The sequence below is a fragment of the Episyrphus balteatus genome, chromosome 4 (genome assembly GCF_945859705.1).
Source record: "Episyrphus balteatus chromosome 4, idEpiBalt1.1, whole genome shotgun sequence".
NCBI lineage: Eukaryota > Metazoa > Arthropoda > Insecta > Diptera > Syrphidae > Episyrphus > Episyrphus balteatus.
In genome coordinates, this window is record NC_079137.1 from 23,986,531 (window position 1) to 24,002,810 (window position 16,280).

Here is a 16,280-nt window from a genome sequence, read left to right on the forward strand (position 1 = left end):
TAAAAACTATGAATCTCGTTCATAAACCAAAATTCATACATTTTTAAGAAAAATTCATTAAATTTAAGCACAAATTCTTAAAAAAAAAGTTTAGTTTTAAGAAAGATTCATAAAATTTAAGAATCAGTTTTCATAAAAATTTTCCTATGGAAAATATTTTTATGAACTTATTTTAAGAACAAATACGAAGGTTTATGAATAAATTCATAAACTTCAAGCTTCAATTGGAAAGAATATTTTGCTGAATCTTAGAATCTGGACATAATTTTATGAATGAAATTTACTATTATTTTCCATTCAGTTGTATTTTGAGTTAAAATAATTTTTAAAATTGACTTTTTTCCCTTCTAAAATTGAAAAAATTTATTTTCACAATTACATTTGTAAGAAGTTCATAAATTTTGTGTTTTTAAGTATTTTTTCTTAAAATGAATGTATTTTTTCTTAAACTGAATGTATTTTTTCATTAATCGATAAACAACGAATATTTTACCGTTATCCTGTATTTGGAATTAAGAACTTATTCTTAAAATTTAAGAATCTGTTCATACTTTTTATGATCGAAATTCATATTTTTCCAAAATTTAAGAATTAATTCATTAAATATTATGAAAGTATACATATAATTTATGAAAAAATTCTTACGTTGTGAGTTTTTAAGTATATTTTCTTAAAGTCTATGTATTTTTTCATCAATCTACAAAATAATAACTGTTGTTCTGGATCTATGCCTTAGAAAGATTTCTTTGAGGATTTAATTTAAAATCTGATATTCAAAGTCGACGGTCGTTGCCGAAACAAGCTATAAAAGTTTGTGAATAAAAGACAATATTTATTATAGTGTTAACCATTTTAACCACGTAGACAATTTTGAAGATTATAAGTATATTTCAACAGTGTAAAATATTGTTGGTTGCTGTTGCCTCTTTTCCATATACTCAGATAAGTATAAAAACATATAATGTTAAAAATTGCTTTCTTTTATTTATTAAATGTATTTTATTTCTTTTTGTTAGGTATACATAGGTGCATATTTAAAAAGTGAAAATCGTAATTTGATTTGTTTCTGAAATATGGTGGCACGTAGGTACGTAATCTTCAACTTTTGACCGGCAAAAGTGGAAAAATCAACACAAAATAAAAACCATATTAAAGGCAGGCGATTCTCAACAAATCCTGTACACTTGAAATTGTCATTGCAAACTAAAGCAAAACATTGAATTTAGTAAGTGTTTCATTTTATTTTATTTCTCTAAATATTTAAATTTTGTTTTAACTTAATACTATCAACATTTCTCATAGGTACATAAATTCTTTATATTTTTATCTTTCCCCAACTTATTCAATTTTGTATTGTTTTTTTTTTTCAGCTCCAGAGTCTAATGCTGCCGATTACAATAAGGTAAGAATAAGATAATTTAACCTTCTAGCTTTTTCGATTTTTTAAACCAAATACTACATATTCATTTTACTAATGCAAACTTTTTTCTATCTTTCCAGATGATGCATCCATTAAAAAAGTAAAATTAAGTTAAAAATTAAATTTATAGTGAAATGTATAGTGATAGTGATCAATAAAACATTTTTATAACGTTTAAACTTAATAATTTATTTTATTTTTACAGTTTCATTTCTTTGTTTTAGATTTTGGGTTGTTTTCTTTTGCTGTTTGTTTGATTGGAATACAATTTTTTTCAGGAACAAATTAAATACTTGGAATGGTAATGTATATTATATGCATCTATATAAATAAATGCATACATTTTAATGAAAAGTGTATTATATTTTATGAAAACAATCATAAAACTTTAAGAAAAATTCATAGTTTTTATGATTTTTTTCATAAAATTTAAGCAATATTTCATTCAATTTTGTACGGAGTTTATGAAAAAAATCATAAAATTTAAGAAATAATCTTAAAATGTAAGAAACTTTTCTTAAACTTTGTTCTTAAATTATAAGAAATAATTCTTAAATTGTATGAATTTTTCTTAAAATCTAAGAAACTTTTCTTAAACATTTTCAAAAATTTTCGAATTCGTGTATGAAAAGAATTCATAAAATTTAAGAACTTATTCTTAATTTTTAAGAAATATTCATTCCCTTATGAATTTGTTCTTAAAAAGATTCTTAAATTTAATGAATTTTTACATTGGCTCATTTGCCATGAATTTTTACATTAATTTAATGTACAAATTCATTAATTTTATGTACCTTTTTGGTTCAGTGTGGAAGGCGATTTCCTTTCAATCAAGAACAACTTTGAAGATTTTCAACATAATGCTTTGGTAGAGAAAAATGATTTCAGTGCGTTATGTGTCACTTTGCAACAAACGAATGAAACATATAACGGTTACAAGTTGCAACTCTTGAAGGAACTAAAGATGCTCTCAACAACCCTTGAAAAGAAAGTAGACGATTCCTTGGAACAAACCCCAACTAAAACTTTTCCAAAGCAATTTCAAAGTCTGCAATCAAACACCCATTCATTGCAACTTCAAAGCATCAATGTCGAAAAAATTGATAACGAACATTCACTCTCTCGGTCACAACACGATGAGAAGAATTACAATTACAACTCAGAGTTGTATAATATAAAACCTCATTCAAATATTCGCCATCAAACAGAGATACAATCTTTTAGTTTACCCAACACTAAAAAAACGTCATCGCACTCAAGATCTAATATTTACTCTCCCATCTCTTCACACTCAAGAAATAAAAAAGATCTACACACTCAATCAAACATTCAGAATCAATCTCAATTATTTAATTCACCCACTCATACTCATTTAAATATAAATAAAAATTCATCTACAAATCAAATTCCACATAATCGATCAAGTTATTCACTCGCATATACTTATGAACCTGCACTTACTCTACAATTAAACTCACTCAAAAATTTGTTAGAACTAAAGACAGTTTGGATTCTCAGTTCTAAAAGAAAATTCAAAACAAATGCTATGCAACTCAACACAAAAATATTATTCTTAAGTCGTTTACAATGAGAAAGAGAAACAAATCATCAATACTAAATTATATAAAGATTTTAGGTCATACAAACAAAATGAAATTACATCGAGTCCTTTGAAAGAAGGAGTACAAATTCAAAACATGTTTAAAACCGTATACTTTTCTAAGCGTGCCAAATTTCAATCGCTGTTCTTGCCAAGAACAAATTTAGTATGGAATTTTGTTAGAACAAGTAAAATATTTCATGTCATTCAACTTCACAATGATGTTTCTAGTTGTCGGTCAGACGAAAACGAACTTGGAGAACGTTCTAAAAAGAAAATTATGATTCTTGAAAGATATTTCCTGGCTTTTATGCAATTTATTCCACGACTTTTCTCTCAAATAAAGCATTCATCATCATCATCAGCATCATCACCATCATCAACATCATCTTCTTCTTCATCACCGTAGTCAACATCATCATTCTTCTTGGAAAAGATTAAATTGAAATTCGTGTTCAAAACGGACTACAAGCTTAATAGATGTATGCTAATTGGTTATTGCTTAGTTTTTTCAAACATAAATAGAACAGTGTTCCTATATCTTCATTATTTGAAGCTTGATGGATATACAAAATTCTATTTCCAACACAAACACGAAATGAAAGTTTTAATACTTGAGGAACTCCGCGGATTTCTTATTAATAAAAATTCTGTATTGAGTCACCTCTATCATTCAGCAGACATTTTCGATATTACTAACCTCAACGCGTACCAATTTACTAAAAAGTATTCTCAACAAAATACTAGCTCCTACCATCATAACAGAAGAATTGAAACATACAATGACGGAATATCAAACCATATCAAGAATTTATGAAAAGTAAATTATTTCAAAAGATCAATTCCATACCGAAACTCAATCATGAAAAGTAAATACAAAATCGATAAATGCCATAAACTCAAACAATATTGAACTGTTAATCAACTTATTAATAGACTCTCTTATAAAAAAAATTGCTTTCAGGTGAAATTTATAAAAATATAAATTTTCAATAAATACCCACGATGTGAATGTATAAAACAAACATACAAATGCAATCTATACATAAACTCACTCACTCATGCAAAATTGTACTACACTACACAATACAACACTCATTTTATATATAAAAAAAAAATGTGCTTAAAAAAAAACATTAAAAAAAAATATAACCCTACACTACACAACACAACACATTTAAATTACACATTTAAATCACCATACACAACACAACACATTTAAAACACCCTACACAACACAACACAACACAACACAACACAACACAACACATAAAATAACATAAATTTTACTAAATCAAATCAGTAAAATAAATTGCAAAAAAATTATATAAAAAATAAATAACACCACATCAACACCACACAATCAACACAACCCACTGAATACAGTCCACTTTTTAAAGAATCACACACATAAATAAGATTAGATTAACTACAATAAAAAAAGGCCAGGACCGGTTTTTTTTTATATTTAACGCATTTCGTAAATACAAGATTTTAAATGAAACTTAAGTTTTTAAATGAAATACTTAAATCTTAAAACGATACTCAAACACTCAAATGAAGTCACATAAAAAACAAATGAAGGTACATATTTAAAATTAAAAAACCTATACAGATATCGTACAACTACATAAAATCATGCACAAAAGTGATAAACACAAAAAAAAACGATACACAAACGGTCAAATCAACTTATATATAAAAAAAAAGAAATCAGATTAAAGAAATATAATATGTATAAAACAAAAACATTATGAACTCTCTAATATACACTCATAAAATTATAAATAAAATCATAAAAGATTTAAAACAAATTCGTTACAAATGAAATCTCATACAAGCCACTCAAAATCAAAATTCAATTGTGAAAATAAAATTAAAATCGCCAAAAATTAAACCTTATTCCACCCTCATTTCAAACTCATTTAAATTTGAAAATATGTAACTCAAATTATATTATGATAATTCAAGCTAAGAAACATTGTACATAAATAAAATAACATTTGATTTAATTTAAGTATAATAAACTCAAAATTGTACAATTAATTTATAAGATAATATTTACAAAAAAACTGAACATCAAAAGTCGTACATAACTACCATAATAATTGCAGTGTCAACAATGCAACTGAATGATTCAAATTTCATATAGCAACAAAACTATTAAACTAAATTTGAAGAACCTAAAAATGAAAATAATAAAAAAAAAAACAAAATAATGAACAATAAGGCAAATATCACCCGCATTAAATAATTACCAATTTACAATGTAAATTTGTACATTGCAAATATAATATGTATTCCATATATGTATTCCAGTGCAGTATCATCAATGAATCCCCTTTTTCCCTAGGAATTCTGCAAGAAAGTAAATGCATATTTTATTAAAGCATAGTCTGAATGAAATAAATTGGATGACACAATAATCAAAACTAAACACAACACACCGCTTTAAATTTAACTGAAATTCATTGAACTTATAAACCGGCAAAATTATATATTGTTTTCATTTAAAAACAATAGTTTATCGCAACACGAACTATAAAGTTTAAAGAAATTTGTGTTCACATAAATTATTTATTTATCTATTAAATTAAATTATAAACAAATTATACTCACCTATACAAAACATTTTAGATTTGTATAAATAATATAAACTAACAATTTAATGAAATAAAATAAATTAAACACACCGCGTTCGCGCAAATTGAATTATCAAAATCAAGTATCAATCAATAAATGGCACATGTAAACAAAAAATAACATGTCAAATATGACAAGTGAACTTTAGTTCCAGTAACTGGAAGCTGGATTAAGGGGGGAAATCCCTCTGGAATTTTTTATTTTTGCATTATTTTTTTTTGCGTAATAAATTTATTTATCAACCGAAGAAACTATTTTCAGTGGTCTTAGCCTTAAATGAAGCCTCAAAAGTGCCTAGATAGTGCCGAAACCAATGCGCTCCGAACCTACCATAGTACGAAAACGAAAACTTTAAACGCATTTTTTTTGAAACTAGTTTTTTTCCGCGCCGTGCAATGTAACTCAAAAACTAATAAAGCTATCGACTTGAAATTTGAAGCAAATTACTCCTTAACTTATTGGCCACAACATGAACCTAAAAGTTGAATAAAATTTGTACAGTAAATATTTTTTTTAACTACTTCTTTGTAAAAAAAACATGGTTTTTTTCGTTTTTTTAATTTCTAATTTTTATTTTTCATTTAAAAAAAATAAATTTAGGTTCATGCTATGCGTACTAGTATCATCTAACGGAAAAAAATTCCCTTTTTGATTTAAGATGATTTCCTGGACCTGTGCATTGCACGGCGTAAACTAGAGGCGTCAACTTTGAAAGGCTCCAGAGCCGCCATTTTGTTATTTTTTCATTTCAAAAAAAAAAATTTTAATACTTAATAATGTCAGTAATATCTTGTCTTTTTCCAAATATCAATAAGTGCTTTCAGTTTTTCATAAAAAAAATATTGAAAAAGGTGTCGTCCAGAGGGATTTCCCCCCTTAACTTTGAGGGTTATGTTACATTTAACACTTGTATGACACACTTGTTGTTTACACGTTAGATCGCTCGTCGCTATGTAATTACACTATTTCAAAATAATAAATAAACAATTACGTTTATTTATTAAAAATAAAACAATTTAAAAACAACACAATTATCTTTATATAATATAGTACATATTTATATAACTTTTGAGAAAAATGAATAAAAAAATTACATATCTTGTCAATATATTAATGAAATTTCTCTTTTCATGTGAAACAAAATAACGAGAAGAATTTTCACACAAGGTTGGCACACAGTATGGGAAAACAATCAACAGAATCGTACAAATTCGTTTACTTCGCTCACTGGCGGGGGAGAATGTTGATCGCTGAACTCACCCTAAGAAGTCAACCCACCCTTATTTTGGCCAAAACTTTTCTAAACCCATCCTAAATGTTTATACCAATTAAAATGACATAAATATCAATGTTATATGAAGGTCAAAAATAAATTACGGACTTGAAGTTTATCACCCAAAGTTGTAGATTGAGTTTTATTAAAAGATTTTTGAGATTGGTTATTTTTAGTTATTTTAGAGTGCTTAAATTTTTAAAAAAGCTACTTCAGCTCAAAACAGGCACTTATCCGGGTTTTACTGTATTTTTTATTAAACCTACCTGAATTTAATGTTAATTTTATTTACTATTTGCTGTGAAAACTTTCCATTAATAAAAGACTGAATTATTTTTTATTTTATTTAAATTTTTTTTTTGTTTACTTTTGTATTGTACTGAGTCTTTTTGCAGCATATTTTGGATTTATTAAGGCATATTTTAGATTTTTGATGGCATATTAAGTAATTTTAAGCGCATATTTTAGGCGCATATTTCATGTTTTTTAGGGAATAAAAATCCGGGCCCTAATCATAACTAATCGCAATAACTTAATTTGATATTTTGGTTTAAGAAGATTTACGCTTTTCTTTGTAACAAATCTGTGTGGAGGAAATTTATTTCATCCTCAACATACCTATGTATTTTTTAATTTGTACATTTTTTTTCTTTTTAAAGCTAACTTTTGCTTTCAGAGATCACATTTCTTAAAATGCGTATTAAACATAATTATAATTATACTATTTTTACTCGGTACTTTTTTATAGAAAAAAATATTTATGGTTTGATGTTTCCGCAAAAAAATAATGATGCTGAAAACATCACTCTTGGAATCATCGATGTAATCGAAACTTCAAAATTTTTTTTAAGTGAAGGGCACCAGGCGAGTTCTAGTCAAAACACGAATGTGGAAGAAAAACATTTCTGAATTATTTTCCTACTTTTAGTACAGTTGAACCATAAATTAAGGTACCTTCCACGTAAGAATTTTGTAAAAATATAGGTAATTTTCTCCAAACCGGTCGCTGCGATTTTGATAAAAACATTCAACTGCAATCGCAATGTAAAATAAAGTATGGTCAACGTTGATTCAATTTTGAAAAAACGAAAAATCATTCCGAAAAACAGTTTAATCAAAGTGGTTTCTGTTTATTTTAACTAGGATCAAGATTCACAGAGTGTAGAACCAGTGGCGTATCCAGAAAAATTTTTGGAGGGGGCTGGAAAATTTTTCAAAAATGTTTAGAGGGTAAATGTGCGAAAAAATTTTCATTTCTTTTTATTAGTCTTTGATCGAGAGTTAAACGCTGTGCTGCGGTACTGAAAGTTGTATAGTAGCATTATACTGCTCTCGACAGATTCGTACTACTGTCTCCTCCTTTCACATTCAGAGTACCTAGTGGTTTTTCAAAGTTCTTGTGTCCCAAACATTTTACACAAACAGCAAGAAGTTGTGTCATCCTTAAAAAAAAGCACTTCATTTCCTTCGAACTTTGTCATGGGCTGAATCCAAAACTGTTAACAAATTTATTCCTATCACGTCAAGAGTTTTTGAGCTATACTCATCAATATTTTCGTTAATTACGCCTATGTTCCACAATTCGACCGAAAGTGAATTCAAATCACTTTTCAATTTCACGTGAAATGAAATATCAATATTCTTCACTTCGATCGAATTCGAAAACTTCGAAATTGCTTCTAACTGTCAAAACTGAAGGATCTTCCGTTTTTATTTTGTTTCTAAAGTGAAATTACTGCAATTGCAGATTCATTGAAAAAGGCCCCCAAATTCACGAACAGTAACATAGTGAATTGAATTCGATCAGAAAATCTAAATGAGTGAAAAAATGCAGAAAACCTATTTCACTTTCGGCAAGTGAATATGCAAAAAGTGAAATGCAGAACGTGAAAGTCTGAAAAACCAATTTTGAATGAAATTCCTTTTGATGTTTAATCCGAAATATATATGTTTTTTCGTAATATGTTGCTGTTTTAATCCAAATTGGAAGCGCAAACTGCAATTTTCTTAGAGAAACCTGTTTGCCACTTAGATTTTGAGATATCAAAAATTTCTATTTCCAATATCTTTGAGAAAAATATTATTAAAAAAAAGAAGAAAATATACTTAAGACTATCAAATACGGCGTTTTGAGATTGCATAAGAAGTTTTGCAATAATTTAACGGGGATGTTATTGGAAGTCAAAATACTAAAAAATGATATAAGGATTTCTGAATTGGACTAAAATCCGAAAAACAAAAATTATCCCAACCCTCATCGTCAGCTTAGGCTCTTACTCAAACAAACCCAAACAGCCGTTTCAGAATTTGGAGGGGGCTCGAGCATCTGTGCTGCCTCTAAATCTCCAAGATTTACGAACAAGTTTCAGTTAATCATGTACATTATGATGAAATCAGCTAAATACAAACATGATCTTGAAGGCTTGGGGGGGGGCTTGAGCCCCCTGAGCCCCCCCCTCAATACGCCACTGTGTAGAACGGTTATTAACTTCAAAATTTGTTTAAAATGACAACCTCATTAACTTCAACATATTTTTTTAAACAAGACTTTGATTGTACTAATTAAAAATTAAATATAGAAAAATTAATTTTTTGGATTAAGAAAAATATAAACATATATTTTTTAAATATCAATTTTTCGAAAACGGGACAAATATTTCAAGTCTTAGTTTTAGGTCGTGTGCGAATTTGGTTAAATTTTTAGCCGAGGATAAGTTTTTAACATTTGTATCTATGTCTGTTGAATAAAGAATTTATCTTAGCTTTATTTAGTTGTGAGAATTGGGATACATTTTTGAAGTGGCTAAATACTTTCTTAGTTGCAAAACAAAAGAATTAATGGTGTATGAAACATATATAAATATTAACAATTTACAAACAAGCGTTGACCTGTGAATTTTATTTTTGCGTTTACATTCACTTAAAATTTGTTTTCATCATCGTGATCCAGATCAGATCATTGTATTTATTTGCGAAACAATAACAAAACAAAAACCTGCTTTTATTGTAATCTATCGTGCGGCTAAAATCGACTCGTGAAAAGTCAGAATTACTTTCCCAATTTTCTTTCTTTATTTTCAGTTTTTGATTATTTATTAAAAAAATAACTCAAACCTTCTTCAGACAATTTTTACTCTGAAGATAAAAGTTTAACCGGGTCCCAGAGCAAGGTAAATGTTTGACAGCTGAAAACTTTTTTCTAAAAAAATGTATAAAAAATCCTCTCGAAAATGCAATTGATATAAGATTTTGGATAGAATTTTTTATGTTAGCTAATATTTAGCATATATTTTGAGCACTTGACTTTTTTTTTCAAAATTATTTTGGAAGTAATTTTTTTTGATCCTGTGTTAGGTATCCCTAGATTGAAATGGAAGCAGGCGGATGCACAAAAGTATCAACACAAATTAGATCAAAACCTTGCCTTGTTAAATGAATCCTATGAGTCCACAGATATACATTCAGACCAATTATTGTGTTGCATCAGAAATTCATCGCCATCGTTGATCTCTAATGTATTTCCAAGGTTTAAGCAAAACTGGTTTGACAAAGAATGCATGAAAGCCCGTAAGAAATCATTCTCTCTCCTAAATGCTCTACGGAACTCTAACTGTGATATCCTTAAAAGTTGGTATTTTGAAGCAAATATGGAATAAAAAAAGTTGTGCTTTGTGAAAAAAACCGAGTATGAGAAAAATCAGGCATGTAGACTTGGCGAAACAAAAAACTCTAAGGATTTTGGAAAATTACGAGAGAGATAAATGGATCTCAGTTCGCGATAGGAATAGGCTGAAGACTTATCAGCTCACTTTCAAAATCTCCTTTGTGGCAAGTCTATCCTAAACTACCATTATGCGGAACCTATGACAACTAACGAAATCTTAGATCAAGAAATATCGATTGCAGAAATTTGTGCTGTTATCCAAAAAGCGAAGGATGGAAAAGCCCTAGGTGAAGATGAAGTCGCATATGAATTTTTTAAAAACGCCATCCCCAGTTTTTTCGCCCAGCTCAAAATATTATTCAACAAAGTTTTTCAAAATGAGGAAATCCCAAGTTCATTTAAGAGATCAGTTATCTTTCCAATTCACAAAAAAGGAGCTTTGGACCAAGTCGAAAACTATCGATGAATTTCATTTATGAATGCTCTGGCGAAATTATTTTGTGGAATCCTTGCCAATAGATTGGAATCGTGGGTTGACGCCAACAATATCCTCACTGAATTTTGGAAGAATTATTCAACTATTGATCACATTTTTTCACTCACTTCAATTGTCAAAGCTTGTCAAGCTAGGAACAAGAAGGTTTATGCATTCTTCGTAGACTTCAAATCAGCCTTTGACTTGGTGAATAGGAACGCACTCTTTTATAAGCTCTCGCATTTGGGCATATCTAGTAAATACATTCACGTCTTAAAAGAAATGTATCACAACTCACAAGCAGCTGTCTGGGATGGATCTCATTACTCAAAATGGTTCGCAACGGATAATGGTGTTAAACAAGGATGTCTACTCAGTGCACTCTTGTTCTCACTATTCATCAATGACATAGTAGCTTACCTTCCTGGAGGAATTCGGATTGCTGGTCTGTCAATCAATGTATGCCGATGATTTGGTGTTACTAGAGGAATCGCCCGATGTTCTTCAACTAATGATTAACCGCCTTTCGGATTATTGCTGCAAATGGGAACTTCTAATTAACACCAACAAATCCAAAGTTATGGTATTCTCAAGATCTGCCAGGAGTCAAAGCCGATATAATTGGTTCTTTAACGGTACAAATCTAGAAATGGTTACGGAATCCAATTACTTAGGAGTGAAACTTAATCCTAAACTTGACTTTAATGAACACTTAGTTGCAAAAACAAATTCTTGTCAAAGTATGTTGAATCTATCGTGGAGTAATGTGTTCTCTAACAAACGGATCCCAATTTCTGCAAAATACAAGATCTTTGACACTGTTGTCAAGACTACACTTTGCTATGCTGCTCAAGTTTGGGGTATAGACGAGTATGAACCGATTGAAAAATTCCACAGGAATTTCTTAAAAAAACTTTTTAATTTCCCTTTACAAACCCCAAGCTATGCACTTTACCTCGAAACGGGACTTCCGAAACTTTTCACCGGTACCTTGAAGTCTCAGGCGGATTTTATTTTGAAAAGTTTTCGTCACCTAGATCCAAGGCTGTGTAAAAAATTGCTACTCTACGAAGTAAGAAATGAGGATTGGTGGATGGCGAAATGGAAAAATATGGCAAGCAATTTCGATGAGGCCGTTTCGATGGATGCGAGTAATTTATCAGATTTAAGGGAGGCAGTTGTATCGTATTATTGGGAAACATGAAAACTCTGTGCGTGATGCCTTTAAAACCAGCGCCCGTAATTCTTTAAGTAGAATATTGTACTCCCAACTCAATATAGGTTAAAAGAATCAAATTACTTCCAAGACTCTTTAAGTTATAAGGAAATTTCAATAATATTTAAAGATGCGAAATCTTAGGACTTAACGGAACACCTTACAATGGAAGTTTTAACCAATTCTGCACCCTGTGTAACCTTAAGTCCAAAGAAGACTCTTTTCATTTCATGAGCATATGTTCCATTTTTGCATCGCAGCGATGTTCATACTTTGGAAAAAGAACCCTATCAATGGAGGAAACAATAAAGCTGTTGAACGGACCTGATTGGAAACCTCTCGCCTTATTCTTGAAAGATATTTACAAGTATAGATTGTTAATTATCACAGAATTTGAATAGTTACATTTATTTATTATTTTATAAAGAAAAGATACATTTATATATAAATTTGCTAACCGAGCTGACGGCAATGCCATAGCTTTAAATTCTTTGAATTGTTAACTTGTATCTAAGGAAAAAGGAACAAATCAATAAAATGAATTAATTACTTACTTACTTACTCATTCGAAAGTTCCCATCACTAATTTAAAGTTCGAAGTGCATTCGATATAATGATAAATATTTAAAAACTAAATTTCATCTGTGTTTCTATATTTTTATCGATTTTTTGCGGTCAATAAAAAATAAATAGGTATTCTATTCTTTAATAAAAATACAAAGTTAGTTAAACATAAAAGTAACATTATGTTTTTAACGGTGCAAAATATGGTAACAAAAATGTATTCTTAATTCTTTGCAATAAAAAAAAAATAGCCCTCAACAAGAAGCGATAGAGAAAGAACTAGAATTTCCACTTTTACTGAATACTGATATTTTGTTTTCAAACGCAACGCAACGAAACGATTATAAATATTATGAGGAAAACATTGTAAAAATTATGCATAATTTCACCACAAAACGAATGGCGAAAGCAAATTGGTTTGAAGCTTTTTAAGTAAGCCTTTTACATTTCTTATACAATATTACACTTTTACCCGCGTTGTACAACAGAAAGGGTAGGTAGGTACGACTATGCAAACATTTTAGTTTATTCCGTCATACGCTAAAATCGTTAGTCGAAAACTTTGAAATCTTTATTATCTCAACAAATAATTTTCAATTAGCTAGATTTGAATTAATTAACACACAAGAATAATGTAGGTAAACTTCAGAGGAGCCTTTATGTGACGATTAGTTCAAGATTGTGCCTGATATGTACAAGTAGGTATATTTGCGATATTTAATTCGTCGCTACAAAACAGGTTGTCACTAACGCAAAATGCATATTATCTAGCTACTCCACACCTAAATTAGTTAACGACCTCACTCTTGGTTGATAATAATGAAAGACGCATTATAAGTTTCTTGTTCAACAACCATGGAAAAGTATTTACTTTTCTTAAAGGATAACAATGCTTTCAACTTGTCTTTGGAATCGTTGATGTATTTTCCGTAGACATATCTACCTCCGACCCCTACTGCTGCACTCTGCACACAATTCCCCTTAAATCCACACTTTAATCCTTTGCTTAACTTTTAATATCCAAATTGGAGAATGTAATCAAAAACCAAATTACTTTGATGTGACTCTTATCTTTTTCAAGAAAAAAAATTGTTTGGGCTGTGGTTTTTCCCCCAACCCAAAAGTGTTCTATGTACATCAAGGAAGTATAATTTTTGAGTCCCAGAATCTTTGGATTCCTTTTATATGCTCATTCCCCTATAAGTCGATCCTGGCAGTGGATATGAATCCATATACCGTGGGATTCTTTTGTACCTTTTTTTTTATTTTTACTTGAAAGATATTGGCAATCGCAGGTAACGCCAGTTTCCGTTGCGATATAAATGGCAAACAAAAATTAAAAACTCATGATAATACGATCCTTATTGTTCAACAAATGAAGATTATTTCCTTCTTTTTTTTTGACTTTTTATTGAAAAAAAATCCTTTGGAGATAGTTGCTAGCAAGAAATCTAACAATAGATATTTGTTTGTATTGGGGATGGTAGATTTCTTCCTTCACTTTCTCTGATGCATCTATCAAAAGAGATCTAAAAGAAAGTAAAGAAGTCGTTTAGGGCTGCAATTTCACTGTTTGCTTTTAGATTAATTCGATTTTCGTGGAATTTCTTATGACAAAGAAATACTTGTGTAGGTAGCTTTAAACAATTTTTTACCTTGGAAGTTTTGTGACTTTAACTGGCAAGTGACATTCTTTTTTAATTTAAGTGAACAAAAACCAAAATGGAGTGATATTGAAATTTTTGTTTTAGTCTGATTTATATTGCAACTGTTTGCGTGTTTCTTTAATCTTTACACACACGTAGAGAAATAAAGCAAAGTGGCTGATTAGTCCATGGTCCACCTTTTCGTTTATAAGGAGGAGCGAGGAGGGACTTTAAATCTGATAGTTCTCATTTTTCAACTCGGCTCCCGTGGGTCGTAGAGAGCTAATATTTTTTTTAATTGTAGATAATTTAAAGGACTACAATAGTGTTTTATTTCGTTAGCCAATACTTACACCGTTTGAAAAATAATAAGGCAAGAATTTGATAAACAAAAAAAAAAACGATTTCGATTAAATTTAAACAAAAAGAATGTGTACCAAATCGATTGAATATGTTGTAACGAACAATTATTTGCTTTATTTTTTGCCGTAGGACATTTTGAAGTCTAGTTATTCCCAAAATACGATATTTTTTGGCTGATTTCGCACCGGTTTTTCGTGCGTTCATTTATCAATTGCTCGGCCATATTTAGTGATAAAGAGTTGATTTCTCTAAGAATGAAGGAAATTAAGAGGGCTACAAAATAGGTTAGAAAAATGCTAACCATAATATAAGCTTATTTCGAAATAAAAATTAACAACTAGAATTTGACTTTAACTGGCTGCCATTTTGTAGTTACATACTTTAATACAATGAAATTAAATACAAAGATAGAAAATATAATATTATATTATTATATTACTAGCTGACCCGGCGGACTTCGTTCCGCCATTTCTTGTATTTATTTCTAATTTTCGACTCTGTAATTAGTTAATTTTAAAATGAAAAAGAGGATCAAAACTTGAAAAGTTCATAAAATGAGTTTAAAAATATTTACTTTTAAACTTTTAGCAAAAGTGGCCTATGCAAAATACTTAGGCATGCGCATAACTAAAACCTATATTTTCTATTAGTTTGAGATTAAGAGTAAGAATTTTTTAAAGCCAACCACGTCGAAATAACACACTGAGATTACACGTCCATTTCCCCAGCCCGGACCTATCGCAAATTTAAAAAAAAAGGATGCCAAAGTTTTGTACAAGTTTTGTACAGTTTTGTACAAGCAAAGCCGAGTTTTGTACAGGCTTAGTTAAATAATTAGAGCTAATTTAAGTTTACACCGGGTACATATCTACCAAGCCAGCTATATCCAAAACTTAAATGCAAATTCAATCAAAGAGTTATGTACAGTATTGTACAGATAAAATGGAAAATCTAATTTAATTGCTGATATTAATATTAATTAAATTGATTCGTTCTTAAATAATAACAAAAATCTACATTGTGTGTCCTTGAAATCTAATTAGAATATTACATCCAGATTTCCCAAAAGTATACTACTAATTTTCACTTATGAACTTATGAATAATCTCCCAAAGGTATGCAACGCTTTATTTCAAAAAGTCTCCCAAAATTTGCAAGAATTTCTAAGGCGGAAATATGTAACTTCCAAAGGTATGCAAGTTATTTAAAATCTATGAAGTAGGAAGTGACACTTGTAGTCGATACATAAATCAACTACCATTTTGGGTTTTTTTTTTTTCAAATAAATAACGTTATAGCCTGTTTTCACTACAGCTCAAATTTTAAATTAAATTATCGCTAAATTAAAAAAAAAAAGTATGCCAAAGTTGTGTACAAGTTTTGTACAGTTTTGTACAAGCAAAGCCGAGTTTTGTA

The 16,280-nt window shown here is 29.4% G+C and overlaps 1 long non-coding RNA gene across 1 annotated transcript; it reads left to right on the plus strand.

The window, feature by feature from the left end:
- Positions 1 to 498: 498 nt before the first annotated feature.
- Positions 499 to 1,661, plus strand: LOC129919919 (uncharacterized). Its single transcript, XR_008773140.1, has 3 exons — positions 499 to 1,225; positions 1,371 to 1,402; positions 1,501 to 1,661. It is a non-coding gene; the product is annotated as an uncharacterized LOC129919919 (long non-coding RNA).
- Positions 1,662 to 16,280: the final 14,619 nt, after the last annotated feature.